At 39.4% G+C, this 21,842-nt stretch overlaps 1 long non-coding RNA gene across 9 annotated transcripts in view; it reads left to right on the top strand.

The window, feature by feature from the left end:
* The window catches only part of LOC104912028 (uncharacterized), a 40,976-nt gene that overhangs the window by 7,289 nt on the left and 11,845 nt on the right, over positions 1-21,842 (top strand). For 3 of the 9 annotated variants that reach the window (XR_014884757.1, XR_014884759.1, XR_014884758.1), the window contains exons 2-6: positions 1,310-1,380; positions 3,499-11,990; positions 12,442-12,614; positions 12,870-12,977; positions 21,435-21,597. This is a non-coding gene — a long non-coding RNA (uncharacterized LOC104912028). Of the gene's footprint in view, positions 1-5; positions 221-1,309; positions 1,381-3,498; positions 11,991-12,441; positions 12,615-12,869; positions 12,978-16,870; positions 21,598-21,842 lie in introns of those variants that run through there. The other 6 variants (XR_014884756.1, XR_014884760.1, XR_014884755.1 and 3 more) reach the window with 6 other exon arrangements.

The raw sequence follows: 21,842 nt of genomic DNA, 5'->3' as shown, positions 1-21,842 counted from the left end.
ACCCTTGAACCTGCATTGCAACAGGTTCAAAGGTAAAAATTATTCCTGATCAAATATAAAGAGCAATTTTGGCTGGTTAGAGATGTTAAACATACAGCTCTTGTGCAACAGCTTTCGAAGAGGGCAGCGCACTGTGAAAGTGAACCCCAGCCTTGCGAGAGCTGCACACTTGGATTTTCGATAGGGCTCTTATTGATTGTGAGTACACATGGAGCACAGAGTAAGTGTCATTTTGCAGAGACAAGGTGCCTCCTGGATTGCACATAGAGTTTGCAAACATATCCTTACGCTTTTCCTTATTGCTTTGTGGAGGTGCTCCTTCTCTAGCATGTCTGACTGCTGAGGAATAGGTTTCCCTTGCAGCTCAAGTGGTCCACAAAGAACCATGCTCCTTTATGGCAGGAGTTCTGAGCACAGTTAGGATACACAATAGTTTTCTTAATTATGTATCTTTGCTTCTAATAATGTGCAAATAATATTTACTTGCTAAATGAACAAGGGCAGTTTGATGCCCATGATGCTAGTTCAACAGGGATTTATATTCATTTACCCTTTTTTTTTTTTTTTTGTCTCCCTCCTTCTGTAAAAGGAAGGAGGTTGTGCTTAATGCTGTTGTGCTTAATGCTGTTGGAAAACAGGCTATGAGGTACTGGCACTGAGCAGCTAGGTGAAACTTCTTGGCTTCACTTCCTGAGGCTACAACCTTTGGAAGAAGTTTGCAGCTCAGAATCTGAAACCCAAAGCTAAAAATTCCAAAGTTCTTTAATATTGTCAGGACTGGTCAAGATCACAAAGCTGTTGTTGATTTAGGTCTGGTTTGACTAGACCTGAAATTTAATGTTTGAATTATAACCTATTACTACTTTTTACTTAAGATCCCAAGTATCCTTGACTGGGGTGGGGAACCTGCCCCTACCAGTATACATTAATCCAAGTGGAAGCACCTGTGCCAGGAGTACCAGAATCAGGCTCCCATCAGTGCTGTGCCAGTTATCCACCTACACCTTCTGAACTGCAATATCCTCTAAGTTTTTAGAAAATGACAGTTTTGGGAAGGATAAAAGAATGAGTGGGACTGATCCAACCTTTGTGTAGAGAGATAATACTGGTGTTCAGGTCTCTTGGCTCTGGTCTGTGGTGCCTCCTGAATGAGGGAAACAAAACAACTGATTTAATTCTGCATGAGGTATGCAGTAGATTAAAAAAAAAAAAAAGATTAGTTGGGTAGATCCTTATATTCAATATAAGTGGATATTGCCTCATTGTCTTGAAAGAGCTAGAATTACTGACACTGTATTTCTGGCTCTAGACGTATCTTAACTTGCATACAGATGCATGGTGGAAGCACAGCAAGGAGATTTGAGGACACAACAAAACCAGGTAGGTAAGATACCTGTATGTGCTGGGCTGTAACTTCTTTCTTCCTTCCTGGTGCGTAAGGTACGTGTCTTTTTACCTCTTTTTAACAATAAATTAATAAGTTGCAGTGTTTTGTCACCTTTCACCCATAACATTTCTTCCTGAAGAATGAAAACTAGTAGTTTACTGCTAAAACAAGAGCTGAGATAGTAGGCATTTCTGAGCAATGAGTTTGTCATCTTTGAGACAGGTAGGTTGGGCTCTTGAGTAAGTCTCAGTCTTGCTGAGTTGTTAATGGTGGTAGGCCTTTTCCTGTTTCTTTTGAAGGCTGGTGTGAGAAAACATTTACCCATGCCCTGGAAAACACATGGGTTTATGTTCCGTACTGCAAACTTGTCTGTATACATTATCTGTGATCACTGATTTGGAAACAACAGGGAAGTCTTAGTTTGTGATCTCAGTGACTAGAATGCACGACCAATGACACAGAAGAGGCTGTAACAGTTGTGGAAATATCACCTATGTCCCAGTTTTGAAAAGGAGGAGCTCAAGGTAGAACTAATCAGAATTAACAAAAGCTGTTTTTCCAGGAGGCGAGAAAAAAATCACCAATATTTTCATAAATAAAAATTAAATTAATTTCTCCTTCAAGATTTTTCTGAAGAAAAGAGATGAGAAATGACAAGAAGAATTCTTTATAGACCAGCAAGGATCACATAAATAGTATCAAGTTAAGAATTTCTTAGAAAATAATTTTCTAATTTAAATGGAAATCTTTGAGCACGGTGTGATTCAAAATATTTATTCAGAATTAGTAATTTTTGACAGATAGAAATGTCTGCAGTTAATGTGTGTTTTTTTTTAAGTACGTGACAATCCAAATTTTCTCTGGCTGACTTTTATAGGTGATAAAAAGCTTAATACTTTGCTTCCTTGGTTTTAATTAATTTTCTCTGCTTATCTGAAGTATGACTAGTCGCATTACCATTTCTTTCAAATATCACTCAAGCAATTTAATCATTTACCCTTTGTGCAATCTTGGCACTTGAGTGATGAAGAACATATGCCAAGAGGAAATAAAATTTGCAAGAAGTGTGTGTGCCAGCTTGCTTACAGCTCTGCTACCAACAGTGGGATTTGCAAGAATACTATAGATACCATAGAGTATCCCTGAATGTTGATCAAATGTGATTCTTGCTGAGGTTGTGCAACCAATCCAAGCTGTAAAGACTGGAGCTAAAGGTCATTACTACACAAAGCTGGAGTTTAGTCGCTCTTCCAGGTAATATATAAGAAACCTTTTTTATTGGTCTTGTGAAATTTACTCAAACGCGATAGTCTATCAAGTGATAAACATGAAACAAACTCTACCCTTCAGTCTAAACAACGGCCCTGACATTTGTTAAGTTTGGCAACAGTATTTTAAAAGTCATTCTTACAGTGTTAAGCATTCTGTGTAAAAGGGATGGATACATAGTGAATTAATGACTGCTTATGTCTGAATGTTTGCAATTACTCTGGTGTCCAAGATCAGCCACGGTCTTGTTTTATTTTCTAGGACTGATGCTGTATGATAGTGAAGGATCTCATTGAAATTGTGATTTTCATGTCACTGTGACAATTTTGCACTCTCTTTGCTTCGTGCAGAGCTCCAGTGGCATATCCCAAAATCTGTTAATGCTTTTAGCGTCAGACTAGTGGCACTTATGATAACTGTAGATGTTAAATAAATATGCACAAGTATGAATTAAACTGAGTTACTATGGAGGAACTGGAACCACCACGCTGGATTTGTACTTTCACTTGCGGACTCTGAGAATTCCACATAGCTCTATTTGGTATTAAAATCTGTACCATGAGATTAACTCTTCTTAGCTTAGACCTGAAAAATATTTGGTATAAATCGCTTTTATTCCATTTAATGGGAATCATAGATGGAAAAAGGAAAGGAAACCTATCTCTGCATAATCTCCAGCGCAGTAATACCATGCTTATCTCAAAAGCATTAAATGCTGCATATTGCATTTAACTCCGGAGATCATCCTGCATACATTCTGCCTGGCTGAATGGTTGGGATAGCAAGGCTGTAATGAAAGTCTGTGGACAGATAGAGTTATCAGATCTTTTCTTCCTTTAAAGGTTAACGATATAATGGGGACAGCTGAAACATAAAGTGGGCAAACACAGTGGATACTGATGAGCTCAGATCCAGCTGGCAGCAATAGCTGAAGGTTTCCTGGTGTTAACTCCTGATGAAAATGAGAATCGCCTTCTACAGTTGAGGTTTTGATGATATTTTGAAGCTCGACACAGGTTTGTTATGGCCACCCAGACCTTGACTTCTGCATCAACTTCTTTAGACCTTTAAATCAAATCTTGAGAAATAATCCAAGAAATGAAGTTTCAAATTCATTTGTTCAGCTCTTCTTATAGTTTGGCTCTGTTACTTTGCCTAATAATTTATCTCTAAAATTGCTACATTTAACCTCCTCTACTGCCAGGATAAAGCATGGGCAAGAGAAGCAGGTGTGACAGTTTAAGAACAGAGACTTTGCCAAGTGACTATGAAGTAAAATAAAGAAGCAAATTGTTCTTAGTGACTTTAGACTTTGAATGTTATTAGTCCATAGATTCATGGGAGTAATATCTGACGTATAATATTTAGACAAGGAAAGTTTAAAGACCACTTGGAATGCCTCTACGTGTCACAATGATGTAACTTATTGAATCAAATGAGGTATAGATAGGTGTGAAGATTCCATAGAATCATAGAATATCCTGAGTTGGGTCACTGAGGCACATAAAATCACCAAATGGCTTAGGTTGAGGAGGAGACCTTTAAAGATCATGTGGATCCAACCCCCTTTTATGAGAAGTGCTGCCACCCACCAGATCAGACTGCCCAGGATCACACCCATGTCTCATATCTCCAGAAGTGGGGCATCCATAGCTTCTCCAGGCAGCCTGCTCCAGTGCCTCACAACCCTCTGAGTAAAAAATTGCTTCCCAACACTTAACCTAAACCTCCCTTCTTTCAGTTTAAAGCCATTCCCCTTGTCTTGTTATTATCAGTCTGTGTAAGAAGTTGGTCTTCTTCCTGCTTGTAAGCTCCCTTCAGTACTGGAAGGCTGCAATGAGGTCTCCCAGGAGCCTTCTCTTCTCCAGATTGAACAAGCCCACTCACTTGGACTTTCTTCATAGGAGAGGTGCTCCAGCCCCTCTTTGTGGCACTCCTCTGGACTCACTCCAACAGCTCTGGATTGAATCCAACTCCTGGCTCTGCAAAGGACCACCCGAAATTCAAAATCTTTATCTGAGAGCACTGTCCAAACACTCCTTGAACTCCAGCAGCTCGGTGCATTGACCACTGCCATCTGGTATTGGCATGACCTTTAATTTCCAAGATAATTATGTATTTCTTTAGACTGTTGAAAATGGATTGTTGGAGCTAAATTTTAGAAGGTTTTTCATATCCTTGTTGCACAAGATCACAAAAGGAGGCATTGCTTTAAACTGTAGCTAAACTTTAATTAAGCCTTCCTTTTTTGAAAGTGCTTATTCCTGTACTTGTATTTTGGTACCTAAAAGGAGGTTCAGAAATTTAGGGATAATAATTGAGGTTGTTTCAATAGGACATGGTGTTTTTCACGATTTTACAGATGAAGAACAGTTGTATTCAACTTTGTGTCAGTTGAAGCTATTGATCTTGAAGATGTAGTTTGTTTGAATAAAAGTAGGTGTGCACTGGTGTTTAGAAAAGTTCGTCAAGAAAAAAATGTAATGATATTCAAACTTAGACTTAGATCAGTACTTCCTATGAAGGAGTTGTAACCCCTGGGTCATGTTTAGTTAGGGTTTGGAATGAGGTAAGTGACCTTGTCTACCTGATTAATCCATGTACAGCAGACGAGTGTGTGACATGCCCTAATGTAGGTCTGTGGCATTTGTACTGCAATCACAACAGTTGACTTTTCTTGAAAACTTTTCTTAGAAAATTTCAGGCTTTAACTGGGCCTGATGCCCATGTTTTTTTCTGCTGCCTATTCTAGAGAATCTCAGTCATATTTTATTTGTGTTACATATTCTGTTTTAGAGCATGCGGGCTATCTCACATGAATCAAAATAAAATAAGACTGTCACAATCAGTAAATTATGTTGGATTTGCTCCTGATGTCCAATGAAAGACAAGCAGTGCTAAGAATCTTATTAAAAAGAAGAAAAAAACTTACAGAAAGAGGAGGAAAGTACAGGATAAGCAGAATGTGGGAGAATGGAAAATAAATGTATGTTGGCTGTAAAAAGTAAAGCAACCTATTCTGCCTTAGTGGATTCATGACCTTTGTCAATGATGATATTGGACTATGTGTGAGGTCTTGATTGTGGAAAAGTTTGAAGGTCAGAAAAATGATATGGGCAGGAAAAAAAAAGTCAGATGTTTGGAGCAGTAATTGGTAGCTCCTTTTTGAGGGACACAGCTGGTACCCTGAGCAACAGATAGGGCACTGAGTGCCACCTATTGCTTCTTCTGGGCCATTTTCTGGTAACTGGAGGTGTTTACCTAGGTTGCCTGGGGATTTGGAACTTTCTTATTTGCTCTGACTATCCCAAAATCCTTGGTTAATTAGGATTATTTATTTAAAATCTGGTGACAGCCAAAGCAGCTGAACCAGCAGAATAAAAAGAGGAATAGGAGGCCTGTGTCTCAGATTCAAATGTACTGCAACTTGGAAACAACACAGTCTTAGCCCTTCAGTACCAACTTTACCCTGCCTTTTGCTTGTACTGATTTTGTTTGTGATGCAAAGAAGCAAAAGTGCCTTCATCTGTCATGTTCAGCAGGCAAATATTTCAGTTCTTTTAGGCCAGATTGTCCAGAAGCAGCTGAGTGGACTGTGACGTCCTGTTGTTTGCTTTTTTCCCAGTCCAGTGATTCTGGGGTTATTCTACTTGAGTATGATGCTTGGACCAATGGCTTCCCAGTCTCAGTGGGAAGTGCTGCAGAAGGGGAAGGTTTTGCCTAGTAGCTGGCCTGGCTGCATCCATCACCCTTGGCAAGATGCAGCTTGACTGCTGCTTTCATGTATATGCTGAAATATTGTGTTCCTTTTCTGGAGGGATGCATCTTGGAGGAAGCTATACTTCTCAGGAGCTAGGAGGAATTCATGTGGAGATCTGTCTCCTCTGATACATTTCTTTTGCCTCTGAACTCGCAGATTACTGTGGTGGACATCTCTGAGCATGATATTAAAATATTTTCTCAGTAAAACATACTGACATCCTTTCACTGTTGAGTCTTTTGCTTACTTTCTTTTAAGTTTGAAATCCCGTATCTAAACTGAAAGATAACAAGTCTTTTTCCACTGTTAAAGTTTGAGATTGATGCATTCTGAAGTGCAGAATTTCTGGTTGCTGAAATTATGCCTAGTATTCATAGGCAGACATTAAAATTTGAGTTGTGCTTTTATACCCAAAATATCACAGCCCAAATTAGATACATATTTTTAAACCTTTAGCCTTTTAAAAACCTTTGAAATCTTCTGGCTTCCTAGTAAATTTTGCACGTAAATTAAAAAAAGTAATAATAAATAAACAAGGTTTAATCAAGTTAAATGATGGTTAAGTTAAACAACATTTTGTGAGGTAACTTCCTGGTCTGTTTGCACGTCAAGAAGAAAAGCCTTGAGTGAGAACAGTGAGAATAGTAGGAAAACAAAACTGTATTTTAACAGAGGGGGAGGGGAATAAAAGAGGGAAAGAAGAGGAGCAACCTTTCCATCTCAAAAGCTTTTCACTTCTACTGGAGCACACTAGAACTCCAGTTGAAATGTTCTGGTCTGCGATTTTTCTATCTCTGAATGTGAAGTACTGCCCTATTATTCAGCTTTTCATGCAATGAGGGGTTACAGACTTACCTTGGGGGTAAGTCTGTTCTCACCACAGTGCAGGTTCCCTCAGTATATGTTGAACTTCTAACCTGGGCTGCAGTTTGTGTGCTTCATCTTGTTGGGAAAAGGGAAGGGAGGAACAAATTTTCACCGGAAATGGCGTCACTGGCTCTAAATTCATCCTGAGGATCTGCTGCTCGTCTGCAATGGCCAAAGACACCTCGGTGCTGCTGCACGTAGTTGCTGCAATGAGCTGAGAAATGTGGGGTGAGGAGGATGTGGGAACTGCAGCTTCTGTATGTGCTCAGCCCCAGCTTGCTGTGTGTGAACGCGGAGCTCCCGCCACTTCTCGCTGCTTTTGACGTGCGACGCTTTGGGCCTGAGCCAGATCTGGAAGCCTATTGCTTGTGCTATGAAGCTGCTGTTTTCTGTTAGGAAGTGGGAGGGAAGGGGATTTGTTTCTCTGTCATTTGTAAAAAGTAACAGGCAGAGAGCACTTAATAGTGGGTCCAGGTAAGATTTGCTCTTCAGCTACCCTGAGCTCTGGAGCTGTCGGTGGCTGCAGGCTGGGCTTCTTACAAAAAGCTGACTTCTCTCTGGGGTGCTTCCTATAAAGCAGTTTCTAGAAACAATCAGTGCTAGAGAAAACCTAACAAGCAAGAAGGCAGATACAGCTGAGTGGAATTTGCATTATTTTAATTCCAGTCTTGGAGCTCTCCAGCTGAGTTTATTTTGTTTGCTTCCTACAACAACTTGCCACAGTTGATACAAATCTGAGAAATGCTTTAATTGACTATCAGCAGGCTGTCTGCAGCCCCACTTGCATACAACCCAGGACAGTGCTTCAGGCTCTCTTCTTGCTGCCTGCAGTTCCTTTCAAGTGTGAGGCAGTCATTTCATCCACAGCACAGCACGGTTAAGATTTACTGCTGTACTTTGGGATCTTCCTGTTCTCTAGGCCACTAAAAGCCCCTGAGTGTTGCCTCTCCTTTGGCACGTGACCTGCTCCTTCCTTAACTTCTCAGTTCTAACACCTGCCGTAGTATGGCTTGTCCCCAGCTTTGCTTATCCAGCTGTATGTAGCTTTAAATGAGTTGGCTAAGACTGCAGTCACAGCATTTTGGCTGGCTCTATAGAAATCCAAAGTATGTGCTTCCAGTAGAATTGTTCAGGAGTAAGGTGAGTGCTAGAAAATATTCCTGTAAACTGCACATCTCTGCTTATAGCTGCTAAAATCCAGCTTGAAACCTTCCTGGAGGCAATTACCACATCCAAGAAGAGCCAGTGTCTGTATCACGTAAACTGTCTCTCTGATTGCAGAAGCATGCCATAAACACTATACAATCTATAAATGTCAAAGCATTATCATCAGTGAGAAATGGATCATCAGTTAAATTAATGAACATTTGGCAGATCAGTTCAGTGCTTTGTAAAGACTAAAAACTACCTGGCCATAATAATCAGTATCTGTTCCATAAGCTGCATAGACTGCTCAGAAATGTTTTGTCCCAGAGTAGCACCTTGTTCTGCATGCTGCGATTCCAAACTTAATCATGTTTCAGCCCATGGTGAGGAGCACGGGTGATTGAGACTTCCTCCTGATAGCAGCCACATACCATACTTCATTTTATAAACACCCACATACTGTTGTAATACCTTTGGTGTAAGTAGTATCATTTAATTATTTCAAATGAATGTCATACTTCCAGATCCCAGTTTGTTGTCCAAATGTCCAAAGAGGTGGTCTCAAACACAAAGGTAAAGCAGAAATTAATGTAAAAGGTGTTCAACTTCACCTTCTCAGCAAAGCTGGAGGGAGAACCCAGGGCACTGGAGATGTTGCAGGTGCTGGGAACAGTGAGACTTTCTTTGCTTTCCTTTATTTCTGTTTCATTCAAAGCTGGTGCACATGGGTGCTTTTAATTTTTTTTCTTCAGGTTAAGTTTTTGCAAGAAGTCGCATTAAGAAATACCTCTGTAATACCTAGCTAGATTTCATCTCATTTGAATACTCTTTATCTCTTAATTTTGCAATTCTTTTTTTTTTTTTTTTTTAACGAGCAACAACAACAACAAAAAAAACCTATGATGTTTGTCTGGGATGGTGAAGTATATCCAATCAGTACTGTTGATGGCTTCACTTAGTTCTGTGCAGTCACTAGTGTGGTATATACTGTTAGTACTATTACTACTTCATTATTTAGAAAAAAAAAAATAGCATCCGTGTTGTTGCTGGATCATCTTTTTCTCATGTGGGTCCAATGCTATTTGCTTTCTTCCAGTCTTGCAGTAAGTCAACATAATCTTCAAAAATACATACCAGTATAAATTATTCTTAGCTCTTTATATGGCATTTTATCCAGTCCACATGCTTCACAGTTTGTTGTACTTGATAGTGGTCATTTATCTCATGTTTATTTCTGCTCTTTCCAAATGTCCAGGCATAAATAGTTTTCACAAGAGTTAGGGTTTCTCTTCATCCTCTTTCTTTTACTTATCTTCAGTCTCAAAAAGCAAATGATAGCATAATAGCAAAGTGATAACATAATAGTAAGGCAAGAATGATGTGTGGAAGTAGATATTCTAGAAAATATATTCATCATACACACAACCATAAAAATCTTAGCATCTATTAAAAAGCTTAGTACAAGAGAACAAACCACACCAGAGAGAGCAGAAGAGATCAAAAATATCATTAAAGCCTTAATCCTATGGCAGCACAGAGTTGTTACCATCAGCTATGCATCTTTGCCCAAATGCATAAAGCAAGCAACTTTTTATTTCAAGTTATTTTGTTGTAATTTTTGTGTTTTCAGTCACTCACCTCTTTCAATACAGTATCACTGTTGTTTCTGTAATCTCCTTAGCACTGCTGCTAGCTTCTTGTGCTTTGCTGCTCAGTTGCTTACTCACCCATCTTTTATACTGACAGCTACACCCTCACATAATAATAACTTGTTTTTATGCAGTGCGTTCACCTTAGTGATTTACACAACCTACTCATAAGATTGCAAACCAGAAAACACTCCTTTCACAGGACCCTGCCTGCCAGCAGGCTCTCTAGACTGTTAGTGGGATGTTTTATGTGATTGCAAGATCACCTTCAGTATGGCTTCTAAGATCTGGAGCAAACTAGTGAAGAATTTCAGTCTGATTTTTTTTTTTTCCCATTAGATTACACTGATTGGGAAAAGATTTTCTGAATGAAGCCACTTTTATAGTAATGGTTCTTTAACAATTTCTGTATACTTTTCAGATATTGAAACTTCTTTAATAAAAGTTTGGTACTCAGAGTTAAAATACAGTTTACAACAGTGTGTCAAAGGTAAATAACTGTTCATCGAAAGGACTTGTGTGATTTTTGGTGTCAGTGGTTTGTGGCTCGTAGGGGGTGTTGCTGCAGTGTTTTAATGAGGATGTAATGAGTTCTTAGAAAGGATGCCCAAGAGCCACTAACGCAGCTGTGCCTGTTCCTGGTTATGTTGCAGGGAGTGATGTGCCATTCTCTCTGCACTGTCACAAGGTTGCTGCAAATGGTTTAATGGGTCATGCTTCTAGGGAAGAATGGTTGACTTTCAGCTTGCAATGTTTTTATGTTTTTGTTTGTCTGATTACTTTCATTCCTTAGCAACTTTTTCCCAAGTGAATTGATTTCACTTTTTTTTTTTTTTTTTTTTTTTTAAATCAGAGGTTGCTTAGGGACAAAATTGCTCAATACTTTGAGTTACAGGACGTACATTTTGGTAGAGACATATAAAGGGGGAAAAGAAGTTCTATTGCTGATTGATGGGAGTGAGATAACACACAATTCTCTGTTGTTACTTCTCTTTGTCATCTGTTGCATTCTCTACTTATTCTGTAAGTTCTTTCCTTCCTTTCAGTGTGGCCTCTTCTAAAAACAACATCAGGCCAAAGCCATTGAAATTTGATCTTCGATGCAAGTATTATTCCAGTGATGCAAAGAATGCCAGTATTTTGATAGAAGGAAGTTAGACAAATATCTGTGGGTTAAAAATGTGGGAATTGTTGTATTCTACTCTAGGATAACAGTAGTAAACCTCAGTCCTGCCAGAGGTTAAGGTGGTGTGGACATTTTCATTTGCCTAACGACTGAAGACATTGGCTCAGTTCAATGCTGAAGGTTCAAACTTGCCACCAGATGACTGAGTCACAGATCTGGGATTTACAAGAAAGCTGTAGTGGCTTATCTGTGTATGTGGCAGACTGGCTGACTGTTGTTCTTGAGCAGAGTAGAGTAGACAGTCATCTGCAATTTATGATAGATCTGGTAATTTTTCAGCTGCGCAATAACTGGTTCAGCTAACAGTCAAAGGTTTATCATGGAACTTGCTCATGTTATTATGAAGTACAAAAACAACTGTAAGCTGAAAGTTGTGAATAGAACCAAACTGATTTGTGAGACAAAAGCCAGAACCAAGTTGACAATTGGGATGAGTGAAGATTACAGAACGATTCAGAGTTGCACAACAAAGTAACTTTTTGCTTTTTATTTTATGACACAAAAAAACTGTCATCTTGTCATCATGTCAAGGTACATTTTTTGGCCTTCTGGTTGTGATATCCCATTGTTTATGTGATCAGATAGCAACACTGCACAACATCCTTCTCAGCCATTTATATCAAAATTGTCTCTCATCACGGTTAGAAGAACTACATAAAAGTCTGAAGTATTTGCCTGGACTTGTGCTGTGCTTCTTGGACACTCACCTGAAGCTGCTGTGTAGGGGTAAGCAAATAAAATATGTATCTGTGCAAAACCAGCTCAGTTAACATTTGTTAAGGTCAGATACAATATAGAAGATGTGTTCCTTTAACAGGAGAACTTCAAGTACGTATTATCTGCTGCTAGAAGTTCCAGTTCAAATACAGTTTTCCTTTATCATCTGGATTTGACATTGTTAAATATACAACATTATTAAATAAGATGGAAAATGAATATGACCAGTTATTCGACTGAGTGTTATATGTCTAGTTGATACTGTTTAACTAAGTGAAGTGGGATAATTTCTGCTCCTAGTTATATGAGCATTTCAAAGGCAAAAACCTACCTGTCTCTCCAGCTGGAAGATGTTGAATTACACATGCTCTGTGCACATGCAATCATTTAGCTGAAGGTGCTTAACTGTGCTACTTATACTGAAGGTTTAGTCATCCTGTGTTTCCTTTGTCATCAACAGGAAAGAATAGACATCTGCACAGAGGTCAACTGCATCTGGTTTGCCTTGTGGATGGACCCACAGCTCTCTAGTTGTATAAGGAGATGAGATCATGTATTCCAATTTTCCTACTATGCATCAGCAGGAATGCATTAAGGGAGCAAAGCAAGGTTAAATCAGCTTGATTTCATCAGGTAGTAACTCTTAGCATTTCTTACCTGGGAATGTAAAACTGATTGTAATGCACAGCACTTCTCTCGAACTATGGAGTATTGAAATGGGATAGCGTTGAGCCTGTTGCTTGTTTCCTTAGACCAGTTTTGGTTCTTAGCTGTAAAGAAATGTTTTCTGGTTTGTGATGGTTAATATTCATGTGGGTAATAAACACTTGGCCAAAGGTTGACTCCCTGTGGACTTTACAAAACTGTGTTTTTCATCCTTGTTGTCAGATGTTTAAAGGAGGACTTATACCTGGATCTTGCAGAAAGCATGTGATGCTTTACAAACAGGAAATGTTCTTCTCTGGGCCAGGATGCAGCTGAAGCAGTGCATTGTTAGTGAGTATACTGAAAACTGCTTGGTAATAAACCATCCTCTTTGCAATTTGCTGTGTGTACATATTACATTACTTTACACTCTTCAGTAGCATAGTGCAGGTCAGAATGTTCAGCAACTGTGTGACAAAAACTGATGCAATTCCAACCAAAATGATTCTATAATTTCTCTATCCATCTTTGAGTCTATAGGGAGTATATTATGCTTCTTCTATGATAATCATCCAAAATACCCAGTATCTTAAAAAGGCAAATCATTCACTGAGCAAAAAACTCTGAATTTAAATGATTATGTGATTCAGTTGTCGGAATATCTCCTATCAAGATGTCTGTACTCAGGACTGTTTCATAGCATTCTGTGTAGGAGCTCTGTTGGAATCTATTAAGTGCACAGGTTTTGAGAGCTGTGATCACTGAAGATCTTCTTAGTTAGATTCCAAATTTCTTATATCATCTTTAAAATACATATGTATTGTCTTCAGCTATATTACCTTAGAAAGACATAGAATTCTGCAATAGATGTAATTTAGATGCAGTTCTGCAGTTCAGCAATAGATGCCCAGCACAGGCCACAGAGTCTAGGTAAATTATGCATAAGATAATGGTCTTCTGACAGACTTGTTGCTGGCATGGTACTTGGCCCCAAGACCATACTGGTAGCATGTGCTTCTTTCCATTTGCTTGGTGCATCCTAACAACGTGCAGGAGGAGGACATCAGTCTGCTTACTGTAAATTAGCATTTTGTCCTTACCTAGGAGGAGGGATATGTTCACATTTGAAGCCTGGAGCATAATAACCTCTGACCTAGGTCACTCCCATGCATTACATTCTGGGACTGCACATTGAGTACTTTGAGAGAACAGTGCAGATCAAAACAGCAACTTTATCCTTCCTGAACTTCCCCAGAGAAACACAATTCATAAAATATGAGTAAAACTGAAAGATCAAAATGAAGGCAGAAAAATCCTGATGAAGGTGCACTTATCTGTCTGTTTAGCACCAAGACAAAATAAGAAGAAGAGTCAGAAGGAGTCTGTACTGCTTCCCCATGGCTTTTCCAGGAGCAGAGCACGGCTCTGTGAATCAACAGATTGTGTATGGCTGAGAGTATTTCTGCTTAAGAGCACTGGTCAGTGCAGACTGTAATGAGGTGATATGTACACCCTCCAGACACCAGACTAATAGAAATAAAGCATGTACCTGTGAAGGATGTGTCCATTCTCTGGGAAATCTCTGGAGGTGGCAGTTACTTCAGGACTCTCAGGTGCTTTGATAGATGTTTTCAATTATGTTGGACATCAAAACTAGAATGTTTTTCTTGAGTAGTTGGGTATGTGTGTGAGTCAGGCTTTCTTACTATTGCTTTTACACATTGAAAAAATTTGTGTGTTTTATTTTTCCCCTCAGAAGTTTGGAAAAAAAACAAACAAACAGGGAATTGACTTGAAAACTCCCCTAGAGGAAGAAATACTCTCTTCTGTATTTTTTAGTAACAGGAAAGTGCTAAATTTCAAGATACTGATGGAGTTCTGGAATTTGAACACAGCATTGCCAAAATTACACCCCCTCAAAAAAAAAAAAAAAAAAAAAAAGTTCTAGTAAATTACAACTTTAAAAAAAAATTCCAACACATTTCTGAAAATAAGTTCTCCTCCACAAAAGGCAACTGGGAGAGAAGAGGAGAAGATGAATAAAGCTATTTCTAGTTTGTCTTTGTCTTGTTTGCAAATGTTTTTGTGCTGGTTAAAGTTGCTACTCAGTGTCATTCAAGGAAATGCTTTTTCTATCACTTGATTTGGTTTGATACTCTGGCAGAAATTATTTTTCTTTGCTGCAAAAAGAAGCCTTCTGCTGCCAGTCTCTTGCATGAGGCTCTATACTCATCTTGCATTGCATCCAGACGGTTTGCTTGCAAGAATGAATAATGGATGAATTGTTGGTGGCAGTGTTTAGCTGCTGCCAAAATAATTCCTTTTCCATCAACAGAATCAACTGTCCTTCAGCACACCATACATGTTTACCTACTCAGTAATAGTCCAGAGAATTTCCAGGGACAAGCATGTGATTAAATTCTGTACATAAATGTTTGCCTTGCAGTGAAAAACATTTAATTAAATCCAGGTAATATTAGTACCAATCAATAGCTCTGTTTGTTCTGTGTCAAATTGGAACTGTGTCTGCTTCCTCACCTCCTCTCTCTACTTGCAATCTTTGGTTTTGATCTATAGCTCTTCAGATGTCAAGTCTGCTATGCAAGAAGTTAAACAGTTCTGCTCAGTGGGAAACTCTTCTTTGCTGTCCAACATTTTAATTTCAGTAGCAACTAAGCAATCTTTTTATTGTGTGCTTGTTGATCAATAAGAGTAAATCAACAAATAAACTAATGAATTAAACTTCTCACAAGTTCTCACTGAAGTGTGGTGTGAGCTTTGCTCACTTATAGGAGAGTTATTACTACAAAAATTGGCTGTGCTTTTCATTCAGCAGACAGCAGGTGCTTTGTGGACTCTGGCATGTGCATGAGCTTGTTCACTGCTCTAATGCAGCTGTTTCAGAGAAGGGAAATAGCTGCCAGACAACCCATTGTGACAATGATAACGTGGTTTAGAGAGGAAGTGCAGATGATTAATAGCCAGTTGAGTCTAGATGTCATGTTGGTTAGGCAAGTAATAAACCAGTCACCACTTAGTTGATTTGGTGTTTTGGACAGACTACAGTTACTTCATCTGATGTGCAATCATAGAATCATAGAATTATTAAAGTTGGAAAAGACCTCTAAGATCATCTTGTCCAACCATCCACCTACCACTGATATTGCCTGATGTGACAGAGGTCTTCCATATCATTAATCAATGCTCTTTCTTCTCATTACAAATGTTGTTTTAATCTCTTCCTGAAGCTAAATATTAATTAATCTTGCTGTGTGTGAAAAGCTTTCAAATAAGCTAAAAATTTAAAATATCTAAAAATGTCACATCCTTCAGCCAAACCCCCCTCCCTACACTCAATATGCTCAGATTATCAAATTTTATTCCTTTCAGTGTGTCAGTATTTCATTATGTAGTAATCTATGATAGAATTTGATCATGATGCAAGACTACTGCTTTGTATTTTGCAAGATAGCTGTGGTTACCACCGTTATTGAAGGGGACCTAAAGATGCAATATGTACCTGCTCTGTTGCTTCAATGCTTTCTGTATGCTGTAGCTGACGGTTTCTGTCAGAGGAAGGCTTTTGAAGTGGATGAGTCTTTTGTCTGGTCCCACGGAACCAGTATTAAATTATCCTGGATGGAATGGTTTGTTTTCTTGCAAAATTATTTCTTGCATCAGCTAGCTACAATTTAAACTAGAATGAGAAAGAACTGTATCTTTAGCATCGTATGCAGATTCTACAAAAATGCACAGCAGAAAGGCCAGAGCATGATGGAACTATGGGATGTCATGAAAAAACTAGTAATACAAAATAGACTAGTCGGTCCCTTCCCTGCCATGAAATCTGGCCACCAGAACAGAATTACTGGAATCTGACACTACACTATTTGCTATGCTTCTTAGCCCTGGATGATAAACTAATGTAATCCTTGTAGAGGTCCCAGTAGGCATGTTGGGATCTTAGCGTCTCTGGAGATGTTCAAGGTTAGGTTGAATGGGGTTTTGGGCAACCTGATCTAATGGGAGGTATCTCTGCTTACAGCACTCTGATATTCTTTGATGAGTAAACTGCAAAATGACATCAATCGCTTGGAGGGATTGGGGCAGAAAGGGCAAAGCAGTTGTTGGCAGAGAGAAGGAAGACAGACAGACAATTTGTCATCAGTACTACCTGATTCCTTCAATTAAGGCTCTGTACAGATGTATTGCTAACCAAAGTATTTCTCTCGTATTCTTGACAGTAAGAAATACAAGCTAATTTTGGATGCAAAGGAAGAAGGGGAGAAGCAGGGAAGGAATGCAAAGGCAATATTGGTCAGTGTGATGAATGATGAATGCCTTGAATCGTGATCTTTGATATTTATTAAAGTTTGGAAAAAGCTTTCAGTAACTTCTGCCTATTTCCAAAATAATGAGGCATTGGACAAATGAAAGAGATGATGAGCAAGAAATACAAATCACAAAAAAAAACCTATCTCTTTTTTCCTCCTTTTCAACTTCACTGGATTGTAGTTTAAACATTGGTGGAGCTGCAGAGTTTGGTTCTCTGTTTTCTTCTCTGACATAGATCGGTCAACTTTATTTCTCCCCCCATCAACCACAAAGCAAGTGGCTTTTGGGAAGAGAGCACTGAAACTAGTGGAGAAAAGGCATCTTAACTCCTGGTTTTATGCTTAGTCTGCTGGTCTGAATCATCTCTAAAGAAGTTGGTCTTATACCCCTCCTGTAGTATGTCTAATAAGAATAGTTGGTTTTTCATTATTGATTTTGCTAAAGTAGAAACTGATGATGATGCTTATATGGTGGCTGGCAGCCAGCTCATCCACAATGGGATCAACCGCACTGAAGAAATAGTTGTGATGCCTTTGAAATTCCTGTTGGCTGTGATTTCTTGTGAGATATGCTCTATGCCCAGAGAGCTGAGACTGTGTTACTGGCATTTGCACAAGTAAACAGACTGCGTCTGGGTGTTGGGAGCCAGAGGTGGAGGTCTGGGTGCAGCAGAGGGTAAGAAATTGCTACCCACTGAGGCATAATGATACACCTATTGCAAGTGTGAGGTAAAACCTGTTGGTGTAAGATTCCAAGTGATTAACTTTTGAATTTTACCTTCTGTTTGCTATTGGTGCTTGTGGGTCATTATTGTAGATCACCAGATAGATAATTAATTGTATATCACAACCTTTACATTTGTTCTCTTGATTTTCTGTATGCGTGGATTATCTCTTTCTAATACAAATGAAACAAATACAAAATTGGCAAGTTTTCTGATTTCGAAACTCATACTCAGATATCATGTCAGGCCACTTATTTTTCCTTGATCACTATTTTTATTATTCAAGTAACATTCCCCGTGTCTAGGATGAGCTGGAGTCAGACTTGCCACCCTGCTATGATCTGCTGGCTTCATCCCTTCTGCTTCAGTTTTTCTCAGTTTGTAGAGGGAGGATTCAGTTTTTCAGATTAGTTACTTCTTTTGGGGTATTTTCAGGTTTTCCTTAAAAGGTGCTGTAAAAGTGTTGGGCATTAAGGCAATGAACTCTGCTCAGAATACCCATATCAGGGCTTATTAATCAGTGTATAAATATATACTGCAGAGCAAACATTTCACAGCAACAAGACCTCTGCTCTAGCATTAGACATTGGCTTTAGCACTCACCAAGGAGTAGGATCAATGTTCTCCATTCCCATCACTCAGTACTGCATCATATGGATACTGCTAAGTGTGCTTATGGAAAAGCATAGTGTGATTTAAACCTGCAAGATCTTCTCAAAACATACTTCAGGGCCATGTTACTGACAAGTCCATGCTATCTATTGTGAGTTAATCATCTCTTTAAAATTAGGTCACCTTGACATACGTCCTGAATCTTTCTGTTGATGTATGCCATTGTGAGAAGAGAAATATTGATGTTATTTTCTGAATAGTAGAGCAGGTGAGCATAAGCAGGAAGGCAGGCTGACTTACAGCAGAATGGGATCCCTACCAGTGGTGTTTTGTGTCACAGTCTGTAAATCTCCACAGGAAGCCAGTCTGTGGGAGGAGATGAAACTATGTGCAGAGAGAATTTAGGAGGGGAGGAGGCACAGACTGCTCGGTGTGGAACCAGCCTGGGAAGGCTGAAGACCCAGTTGCACCGCAGGAAAAACTGTTTGCATTCCAGTGGACTTTGTATAGGGGCATTTAACAGCATCTATCTCAGAATTCAGAACTGGAGCATGTCTAACACAATTGCTTTTGAAGAACAGAATAAAAATTAGGTGGATAGTAGTTTGTCTTTCCAGCAACAAAGGAAAATGTATTGGAAAGTGTGCTGATCTACAAGCTGCAGGGTACAGTACAGCTCTGGCAGCATGAGGATGTCTCTTCCTTTAGTGCCTTGCTGTGCTGAGTATAGAGTGTCCAGGCTGGAAAGTAGCTGCAGATGGCATGCTTGCTGCTATGTGGTCCTGAACGTTTTGTTAGGTATGTCTCACTCTTTCACTGGCAATTTCTCTTGGGCCTTCTTATTTGCATATGCAGTGACTGTCAAAGGCCATCACAGTTAATGGTGCTTACCATTCACAAGTGAGAATTGTGACTTATATGATGACCAAAGTATTGTGTAAATGTCACTGTGCTAGCACTATTGTGCTGCAACCTGTGTTATTTTGATACCTGTGTGTGTTCTCTGGCTCTTCTGATTCTTGCCATGACCTTGGTGGCCTTATGTGTCATCTTTACAATGACAAAATGTGATAAGCATTTAAAATTCCTTACTCCTTTGGTGTTTGTTCATATAGGAGGAAGAATTGGGACAAAACCAAATTGTAACCTTTGGGTAAATCTGCTTCTAAACAGACTGTGTTCACTGTAACTGACCTTCCTTTTCCTGCATCTCCATGAATGGGAGTTTCACACGCAGATGCAGAGATCTAGGCAAGCACCTTCATGCCCCAGCAGCTGAAAAAGATGTGGAATTACAGTGCATCTGAAATTAAGAAGCTTATCAAGTATTAGCTTGCACTAAAGCCATTTGCAAAATATGTATTTTTGAATTTTGGAAAAAAAAATATTTAGCTCAGTAAATATTAAGAAAGGTTAAGAAAAATGTAAGTGAAGTATAGTACATTTTTTAAGCAAGGTTTTTAGGATGGACAACTTGTGCTACCTTAAATAATAGTAATTAACTCACTTCTAGAGATGAAACCTATTCATATGGTATTGTATTCTGGGACAGGTCTTTTAACAGTAACCTCTGGGAGCTGTATGATTATTGTTACTATTATTTATCAAGAAACAATTCTTCTAGAGAGACAGTGATCCAAACTTGGACTGGTGATGGGGCTTTGCCCATCCTGAACCCACAGCCAGCTGCCTGGGCAGACCGCATTCAGTGCAGTGCCGTAACCACGGGGAGGTATGTATGCCCAGAGGCTCCATCCCACGGTGGGCAGGGAGGCAGCCTGGGAATTTGGAGGCACACTGCAATCATGCAAGGTTTGTTCCACTGAAAAAGTTATTGCATCATCAGGAAGAAAATTAATCATCCTCACAAGGGTGCTCAGCTCAAGGGTTTCTGCACAATATAGCCACGACTGGAGGAGGAGAGTGGCTGCTGCAAAGGGCAAGCAAAAGAAACAAGCATTGGAGAAGTCATGCTGTTAATCTTGTGTGGCGAATTTGAAGAGATGAAGCTGCTGGGTAGAAGGTTTTGAAATTTGGGGTGCTATTGGGAAGAGGGAAAAGAGAGCAAATGGAGGAGAAGCAGCTGCGGGGTCTCTGATCAAAATATTGAATGATTCACAAGATGTGCAATAGCTCTGCTCTGCCTAGTGGCACATTTGTGCCGCTAGGACTTGCCTCACAGTAACAATCAAGTTCTCTGAACTGTGGTTTGAATCGGACAATTCTGTCAAGAGAGTGCCCTCTGTTGTACGTATGACTAGATGCACTCCTTCAGAGCTGACCGTTTTGGCTGGCAGGGGGGATGCTGGCTGCTAGAATCTCAACCTCAACCAGCTTTGTTCTCCATTTTTATGAAGACATCCGTATTTTATAAATATATTGAAATTACACATAGAGGAGCAAATAGAGACCCTGCTATGTATTATCTTTGCAATTATTTCAGAAAGAACAATGAGCTGAAGAAAATATAATTATGTAGGAACTTACATATTTAGTATGGTGGTTTCTGTGTAATAGAATGATGTTCACAGAGCATCTCTTGCTCTTTTCGAAACAGTTCAATCCGTTATGGAATTATGGGAGTATAAAATACCAAAGGAAACAAAAGAACAGCTACCATAGGGACATAGGGATGCTGCTTCAAGATGTCTGTGGTCCTCTCGGTTCCCACTTCTGAGGAGGCTATTTTGCAGAAATCCATCATCACTTTACAGCCTGAAGCCAGTGAGGGGTTGAGGTAGCATCACTGCGTTCACCATGCTTCAAGTTAGAAAGTTCCTTCAGAATTGGAGAGGAGAGAAAAGTATGGCAGCTTGGAAAGGGCATAACTGTAGTAACAGCTGTAGTAATTCTTCTTTAGGATACCAAAAGTTTCATGGAAAGTGTCTAGGAATGTTTCTTACCTGACATGTTCATATGTTTTGCTGAGTATTGTTTTAGCTGTTACAGAAAGTAAGACACCTACCATTACTTGCTGGAAAGTTGTTTCATGCCCTGATATGTCCTGCTCTTCAGTAATCATTGTTTCCCTTTCTATTGATTTCTTCTTAGATAAAAGAACTAGCACCTGACCTTGCTGTATCTGACACCAGCTGTCTCCAAGGATGCATCCTAAAGCTCACTATCTTGTTTTACAGCCTCAGATATGCTTAATTCACATCCATACAATGCAGATGTTCAGCACTAAGCCTGTCCAGTCACAAGGCAGCCTGGTTCCAACAGCACCATACCTACTGCAGCATGTGCTGAGCTCTACTTCACCCACCCAATCAATGCTGAGAAACAGGAAAGAAATGTCAGGTAATTCCTAGGGCTTCTGAACTATTGCTTAATAAAAGGCATTATTTTCTCCCATTGTTGACTGCTAGATTAGTTATTTAGTGCTGAGGGGCTTTACAGATCAAGCTGAAGTGTTCATGGCCTTGGCAGACCTGAAGGGAAGTCTAATACCACATTGAGGCTGATAAGGAATGGGGATGCTGAAGGGAAATTTGGCAGTGCAAAGAGTAGAAAGAGTTTGAATATCCTTATGTTCTGTGTAGAAA

This window comes from Meleagris gallopavo, chromosome 8 (assembly GCF_905368555.1).
Source record: "Meleagris gallopavo chromosome 8, MGAL_WU_HG_1.1, whole genome shotgun sequence".
In the NCBI taxonomy this organism is placed as follows: Eukaryota; Metazoa; Chordata; class Aves; order Galliformes; family Phasianidae; genus Meleagris; species Meleagris gallopavo.
Note: the sequence above shows the minus strand (reverse complement) of the source record. Positions and strands in the feature narration are given on the sequence as shown.